At 30.2% G+C, this 9,305-nt stretch overlaps 1 non-coding gene across 1 annotated transcript; it reads left to right on the plus strand.

Moving 5' to 3' along the window:
- Positions 1–585: 585 nt before the first annotated feature.
- Trnak-uuu lies at positions 586–658 on the plus strand. The gene has a single exon. It is a non-coding gene; the product is annotated as a tRNA-Lys (tRNA).
- Positions 659–9,305: the final 8,647 nt, after the last annotated feature.

Here is a 9,305-nt window from a genome sequence, read left to right on the forward strand (position 1 = left end):
TTTTTGAATCAATAAAATCGCACGCTTCGTTCTCTCAAAAACTGAATTAACATTTTTGGCACTTTTTGCCCCGTATGTTTAAAACGGCTGTACCTATCATTGCCAAAAACCAATCAGTACAATCCTTATCAATAACAATCGAATGTTTTTTTAATCATTCAAATCGGTTAATCCGTGCGCTAGAGTTCGTGGACGAAAAATTGTAGCCTAACATACATACACACACACAAATGTTTAATTACTGTGCGGGAAGTTCTAGCAATTTGCCTTAAGGCACACTGCCATGCACCACTAGTATTATAAGTATTATTATAAAAAAACCAAGCCATATTTCTTATCAAACATTTTAACCTAAAGGCCAAGTAACAATTTTAACATTTCGATTATCTGTGCTATCAGCAATATTTTATCTCATGTTATCTAATTTTATTATTCGATTCAACATGCGTGTATGTTTTTACAAGTGTGTGCGCACAAAATTAGAAGCATAAGATAGAGTAAATGTAAAGCATGTGATTTCGATGAATTGTTGTATCAGTGATAGAAATATCTAGGAGATTTCTAGGTGCTGCGCAAAGAAGCAAGGCCCGGATAGCTCAGTCGGTAGAGCATTGGACTTTTAATCCAAGGGTCCAGGGTTCAAGTCCCTGTTCGGGCGTATCTTTTTTAAATTATTTAAAATTTCATTTTATTTATTTTATATAAATCTATTATCAGTTACCGATGATATGTCACCATTAGAGAGTTGTACGGAATTTATTATTGACTAAAAAAATTGCGAGAATGTTAAGCATTTGCTGACGAGATATTTTTACAAAATCACCCCGGCTCAAGAGTTTGTGTATTAAAGTATAGATATAAATCTGTGACTGTATGGAATTGTTCAAGCATTACATAAGCAGATTTAGTACAATTATTTACCCCCCACCCCCCTTTGTCAGCAAAAGTAAGCAAAGCTGTCACCAAAATGTCACCCAAAATAAGCAAATCAATTCCCCCCCGCCCCCCTATAGTGCTTACGTAATACTTGAACGGCCCTTAATTACACATATAAATGCAATCGAAAAGAAAAGTTTTATGAAAACATTTGAGTGTAATAGGCTAGAACTGGGTTTAAAGATCCAAATCTCAAAAACAAGTAAATTTTTAACAACGATATTTTAAAGTAGAGGGCAAAAGATATATAATCAGCTATCACCTTGAATTTTACGACGTTGCTATCGGGAGATAAACGGCAATGTTTGAAAATCCATTACAAAAGTATTTTCTTTTGTTGTAAACTTTTTTGGTCGTGTGCACTGTTATTTAGTTTACGAGACCTTAGTATAATTTTTAAGAATACGCGATTTAATAGTTTTAGATGTATTGTTAATTTTAAGTTAGATTCATCAGTGTTTTTATATAACATCTATAAAAGCTTACACGTAGGTGTGGTAAAAAGAACCAACTAAATCTTTCAAAGGTGTAAACAATAAAAAAGTAAATTAAGTTAAAGAAAGCAATTTTAGATAAATTGAATAAATACTTATTTCTACTCTGTTGATGTACCCGTGAAATTTGAATTTTGCACTAGTTGAATAATGTAGCTATTATTTCGTAAAATCTCTTTAAAATTAAAAATAAGACATTAGACCTGGTGCCTCCTGGCCGTCCCATTTTAACCCCTAAAGGGTAAACAAAATGACAAATTTGTGAAGCAAAAAAACACATATCTACTATGATGAATTAGCTTGTAGCTTTAATGAACATAGTCAGATAGTTGCTTGTTTGGTTTTCCAAACTTAATCGCGGCTTCTATTTATCAAATTTATTCCAATGGCTTCAAAATGGTGAAAATCAAATTTTGACTTATCACATCACAAAAGTGCCTTTTGACACAAATTTTGAATCATATTTTTTCAAATTTTGATGAATTTTTAATTTTTTCTGACAAATTTAGTCTCAGTCGATTCAGAAGGGCTTGAAACGCCGAGAAAACATAAAATTAGCAAATCAGATTTTTCGGCGAAAATAAATTTCTCCTTCAGAAAGTTATTATTATCATTTTTAAAGCTTGCTTTCCACAATATGTTGAAAACAGGCCCTAATTTTGTTTCTAGATAATTCATTATATTGGGCTATTATATTATTAAGCATTTTCATAAATGTAGATCTTTTTAATGTTTTTAATTTTCTTATACATTATTCTTTATGAACATTTTAATGTTCCTCTATATTACATTTATAAGTGGTAAGTATCTTGGTTTATACTTGACAATGTTCATCTGGCCATGTTCTCTCTTCTTTATTTTCACATAATTTGTCACAGAATCTTAAATATGAGACTTTTGACGTTAAGTACCATTTTATTTTAATGCCTTGTTTTCTTCAGTTTAATTACTGCATCTTATGTAATTTGAGGTTCCTCTGTGACCACCAGCATCATTCTAAAATTCCTGGTAGTCGGCTGTACATTAGCCGTTAGAACATATCATAATTTATCTAAACAGGAACTATATTTCGAGATTTAATATACTATCACTTCGTTGATTTGATGTTTTCATAGAATGCATTGTGTTCCAAGAACTTTACTACAATCTTCAATATTCACATACTTCCATCTCTTTTTCATAAAAAAATATCTATTTATATAATTTTGATGTCTAATTATCAATTCAAAGAAAATTTTCATTCAACCATCACGAAAATTCACCCAAATAAGAAAAATTAGAATAATGGAAAAGTAATTAAGATATTACATTATATTATATATTTTGGTCAAACAAAAAGAATAAAACAAAATGGAAACAAAAAAAAAACAATCAAATTAACTAAAATCATTAAAAATCATAAACAATGTTCATAATTGATAAAATAAATTTGCAATAAAATATTCAAAAACTTACAAAAATAGACAATATTAAACGCAAACATAATCAAAGAAAACAATCATAAACAAACAAAAAATTAATTGCAAATACGAAAAACAAAAAAAAATCAAACTAAAATCGCATAACATTTTTTTTTGCCATATTCAATAATTGAGATTCATGAGAAAAACTAATTTAAAAAAAAGCACAAAGAAAAACAAAAAATAGTTGCAAATACAAAAAACAAATTCAAATTGCAAGAAAAAAAATGAATTGAAATTATAAGAATTATCACAAAAAGAACTAACAATAACACAAAAAATTGCAATCACAACAAAGTAATCAAAATCAAATTGAATTTGCAAGTAAATAATAAAAATTATAATAAAAATATAAGCTGTATGAGAAAAACTAGTAAAAACTAATCAAAACAAGCACAAGAAATAAAAAAATAGTTGGAAATACAACGAACTATTGAAAATTGAATTAAATTTGCAAGAAAATAAGGAGATTAAATTAAAATATGACACATTAAGGTACATTTCAAATTTGAAAGTAATGAAATATTTCGAAAATTTGAACTTTTCAAACTGATTTTCTTTGAAAATTGTGATTTTTTTCTAAACGAAACAAAGTTCTTTGTTAAAGCATTTTTTTACACAGTATACACAAGCAAAAAGTTTTTCTAATTATTGAAATCGAATAACCCGTTCTTTCAAAAAACTGCATGACCATTTGAACACTCTTTGCGCGCCATACCTCCAAAACGGCTAGACGTGCCATTTCGCAAAAACATCTTGCAGTCAGTACGAACCGAAAGTTTTGAAATTGGTTATTATACGAGTATACTGTCGAAAATGTCAAAAAAATTTATTTTCGATTTTTTAGCGAATAGTATAATTTACTACGGAAAATATGTAAAAATTATTTATTTTAACTGAAGTATTCCATGATGAATAAATATTATAGAACAGCCCACATGTATTTAATTAGAGGTTAAGTGGTTTATATATATATTCTTAGGTGTCATAATTTTTGAGTTCACAAATACTATACAGAAGGCACAAGAATTTACCTAATGACGTATGTTAATAACAAATATAAGAAACTTTTAATTGGCGTGCGCTCTATCCAAATGTTTATATTAAGAGCTAATACTATTAGAGATTCATTTTTTATTAATTTGGAAGCATTGGCGCCCTTGGGAGCAAAGAAATTCGAAAATGTCCTTGTTAAGGACCATCCTAATATATATATATATATATATATATATATATATATATTATGTACATATATAATCTCACCATCAATTTTAAATACACGAGTATTTAATAACTACAAATCAATCGTTGGCTTTTAATCCCCGTTATGAGCGTATGCGAAATCACGCGAGCCGATCCTGTACCGGTACCAATTACCGTCGCGAACGGCTTATCTCATTTTAATTATCGCATTATGAAAATTTCTCCTTATCATTAATTAGCCGCGGACGGGATACCATAAAATCAAAGAAACAAGAAACTTCAACAGATTAAGTAAGGCAGCGGCGAATTTCATACCATTCATTCGAAATAACCATTCAGTTGCGATTGCAATTAAGGCGCCGACACACACTCACGATTGCTGACACTACAGGATACTCACTAACAAGGAGAAACTCAGATTTACTCAACTGTTTGATGAATCTCCGCCATGATAGTCAAATCGAACCCCCTAAAATATTACAGGCATTTGAAAAGTGATTGGATTAGAGATGAGATTAACTTGTTTTATGCGAGTAGATGTCTGAAATATTATTTTAATTATATTTGTTTGAACGCCTATCTGCATAAGATATAAAATTAATTGTACATGACATAGAGTAGAACTAACAATAAGGATTGCATCCATTGATGTAGTTCTTCACAGTGTTGAGATATAAATTGTCAAACAGAAAAGATGAAAGGAAAATAGAAGTTTACTTGTAGCTAGATCTGAAACAAGTCATTAGATTTTTTTAAATCTTCTGAGGTGTATTTGTTCCAGCAGCTTTCTTGGAAGGATTTTTGGGTAATCGGTGAGTCTGTTTTGGTACATATGCCTGGAAATCTCTTTCTTAATAAAAGTCTCCCAGTTCGTCGTGGAGAAGTCAGTTGGGGGTCGATTTTGGAGCGTTGGCAATTTGCCTAAGCAATTTATTCTGAAACCTCTGCAAGATCTCTATATTTGATTGGCTGGCCGTACCCCGAAGCTGAATGCCGTATGTCCATATAAGCATTTGGTCTTTATTTTAAGTAAATAATTCTTATAATTAGAAAAAGATCATTGCGATAGGTTTAGGTCAAAGCCAGTTGAGTGCATAACAGTATTGAAAGTATTCATGATGAAGATATGTATTAAAAACATAATAGGTCCACCACCAATATCTCAAAATCAAATAAACTTAGTAATTTTTTAACAGTAATATTCGAAGTCAAGGGAAAAAGATGTGTAACGATTCATCACCTTGATTTTTACGATGTCGCTGTTGCAAGATATATAGCAATGTTTAAAAATACATAACAAAAGTATTTTCCTTGCAATTAGTTTTTTTCATTGTGAGCACCGTTGTTTAGTTTACGGGAGCTTAATACAACTCTTAGGTATACGTTATTCATATACACCTTATAAGGTGTATTGTTATTTTTAAGTTAGATTCAACTGCTTTTATGTAACTTCTATTAAAGCTTGCATGTAGGTAGGGTAAAAGAAACCAACTGAACCATCACCTTAGCAAGAGTGTAAACAATAAAAAAAAAGTTTAACAAAGATATTTTACAAGACATAAGTTAGTTAGTTATTCCAACTATGCTGTTAATTATTTCTGTCAAAATACCAGATCAAGGTTATATACAATGTTATCTATATAAAAACTAATCCCATGAAATTTATATTTTGCATTGGTTGAATAATACAGCTATTATTTCGCGAAAGCCCTTCAAAATTAGAAGTAAGACATTGGATCTGTTTACCTCTTGGCCATCCCATTTTACCCAGCCTATCGGGTAACAAAAAACACATTTCTACAATCATCAATTAGCTGGGAGTTTTACTGAACAAAGTCAGATTGTAGTTTGTTTAATATGTGTTATTTGGTGTGATGTAATTGGTTTGGTTTTCAGAGTATATAGTTCAAAGCAATTGAACCATTGGGTCACCCCCAGCCCAATATGAAAATGCGTCATTATTCAATATATGCGTCTTTAGTCCATAACAGAAATCTTTTGGAGAGAATTTTTGTGGTACGTAAATCAACTATTATTATTACTAAGCATTTAGATGCAAGTGTACCTTTAAGGTAATAAATAAAAATGCTTGAATTAACACATGGAAACGAGGATCTCTTACTATCGTTTGCCGGTTTCGCAGAATGTTCATGTGTGTATGAAACCTAAGTCATCTCTTTTTGTTCGCGAAGCGTTTTGAACGCCGAGAGATTTAAACGTGTTTTATTATGCGCAATCGTTAACATTTCATTAACACGGCTTGGTGAGTTAATTAACGGTTACCGTTAAGACTGCGGGTTAGTCGAACGACGGTACCATGTGTGGTATAAGGTGATCGGATGTTGTTTGCTCTTTGCAATTGATGTTTTAATTATCGACGAAATGCGATATCTGTATTTTAAACTTTTATTGTTTTTTGGGTAAAAATATGTTATTCTTAATGATATATAAAATATTGGTTGAGCATTTTAGGTGCCTATATGCGCTTTGTATTTAAATTATTCTCATGATTTTAAAGTTCTTTAAAAAAAATTGTTTTTACCTTTCTACCTCATCGCTTGGCCAAAATTTCAATAAAAATTTGATTATTTTATATTTTTGTAACATCGAAAAACAAACAACTACGTGAAGGTATTCACAGTGGTGTAAGCATAATTATGCATGACATGCACTGGGTGACGGTTGTGCCAGGGTACGGTAGTGACTGTCGTCATAACAGCTAAACTATACTGATTATGACATCGGGTCCAAAGGGAAAAATATGTCGTATGTTTTGTTTGAACATGTCCCCATTATTGCATTCAGTGTGTGATCTGTAGACCACATTGGTTTATTCAATTTCTTTTAATATAAATGTTTCCTATATACAGATACATCACTTCGTTTGTTATTCTGCAGTAAGTTGAATTTTTTAGTAGATAATTACAAGCAATTAGTTTTTACGAAGATAATTGAGCTAAGTCATAATGATGATTTGTTTTCAAAAGTGTGCGTTGGGGCAGGCTGTGACAAAGTTTGTGGGTACGGTTGTGACATGTATTTCTTGCTCATTTTGGGTAAAAATTGAACCGATAAACACAAATCTCACTTAAGGGGCACACTTAGTGTGAAATTTTCAAAAAATCTAATTTTATTTGTTTCCATATTTTGATAGGTTATATCTTTAAAAACAACATACTAAAATTTAAAATCGATATCTTAAGTAGTTTTTGAGTTACAGCCGTTTAAAAGAGTATATATCTAGTATATATATACTATAGCGATCCTATAACGATTATTTTATTTATTTAACATTATTTAGCATTATCATTTTATTAAACCACTAACGATCATTTTAGCTAAACGCTTTTTTCTCGAAACAGCATTTTTCGAACTTGCTGGAGTGATTACTCGGAGACAAATGATCCGATAGCTATCAATTTTTTTTTGCATCTCCTGTATATAGTTCTCCATACGCTGACCCTCCAATTTTCTGATCTGTTCAAAAATCGAATTTTGGCAGGCCAAAAACGACCAAAATTTTGGGAAAAATTTAACTTTTTTTTTTCAACATGCCGCAATTTTATCAATTTTTGATTTTTTTGTTTGCGCGTCATTTCAAAAATATTTAATATTTTATTGCAAAAATTTTACTGTGTATTCTAAAAACATGTATAAATATACCCTCAAAGTTTTAAATAGATGAATTCACTAGTTTCTTAATTTTTTAATTCTCAAAAATCCTTTTTTAAGGATTCTTGTGCGCGTATGGTTCACACGCGGTTGAATTGAAACTTTTTTGTTATTGTACGAGATGGCAAATAAATCAAAAATAAATACATAATATAACAATTTTGAATAATGTTTATTAGAAATATGGTAACACTCGTGATGCACATTTATTATTGTCAACCATTATGCATATTTATATAATAATAAATTTTAAATTATATATTTATAATAGCATTAAAATATTTATAATATATGAAAACAAAATGTAATTAAAGTCATACTTCAAATATGACATGATCAATTTGTCATTGTAATTAGCACGGTTGTTACACTCACTTTTTTGTATGATTTGATTGTATGACGATTACGATTAAGGGGGTATTCTACTGTAGAGTCATGAATTTCGCCCGGTTTTTGAAGCGCCGTATAAAGGAAACAAATAATATTTTTACTATCAATTTTTTTATCATTTGTTTATTGATATTTTATTATTACATAACAAAAATATTGTTGAAAAAAAATTAAAATTCACAAAGTTACGAGCAGTCAAAGTCGGGGTTCCCAAAAAAAGAGGGTGTCCTGGCGTACATGATTCCAACCCTCCTGGTGATTTGAAACATAAAAAATAGATGGATTCTTAATTATAATAGATGCCGCTATCGTATGAACCTTGGATAAGTTAAACAAAAAATTTTTGTTCGAATGGCGGCAGTTTGAAAAAAAAATTATTTTTTTTCATGTTTTTTTAACAATTCCGAATTTTTTAAAAATACTAAATGAAAAGTTATAGTTTTGGGCAAGGTCCATACGATAAAGCGATGTATAGAGAAGATTCTCTCCAAATTTGAAGTAAATCGGTTCATTAGAACTCGAGATATCCTTACCGCCAGCTCGAAAAAAGTAGTTCCGAGAAAAACGCGTTCAAAGTTTTGAGACAAGTCGGACCCGAACCGAGGCCACGTCACTAAAACGGCTATAACTCAGGAAATAATAGCAATTTTGAAAAATCCTTTTAATGACATATTTTTGAATAACTAAACTTTGAAAATGTGAAAAAAAAATTTTTTCGATTTTTTCAAAATTCTACAGTAGAATACCCCCTTAAGGACAGTACGATTACTTAAGAACAGTATTTTTGTATTTCCACGTAGATAAAAGTTCGAATTGCCATTTAATTAATTTACTGCTAAATTGACTAAGTTATGGCTGATCAACAAAAAAGTGGCACAACCGTACCCAGTCTCCCCTATATAAAATAATCATTTTTAGTGCATGAGAAAGTTAAAACGATGGTTCGTATTTTTTTACCAGTGCTGCTAATAATTGGAATTAGACTAATCATTATTATTAGCTTGTATCATTCAGCACGGGATTTTTCTTTTTCAATTTTTTAACTGTTTCTATCAATTTTAAATACGAATGAATAAAAATTAGTGTGTTAAAGTTGTCCAAAGTGACCTGAAGTAATTGACATGGTTTAATCAAGTTGAAACTGAAACTA

The sequence above is a fragment of the Ctenocephalides felis genome, unplaced genomic scaffold, assembly GCF_003426905.1.
Source record: "Ctenocephalides felis isolate EL2017-DRISC unplaced genomic scaffold, ASM342690v1 CF-g0.4_SCAFFOLD_01886, whole genome shotgun sequence".
NCBI lineage: Eukaryota > Metazoa > Arthropoda > Insecta > Siphonaptera > Pulicidae > Ctenocephalides > Ctenocephalides felis.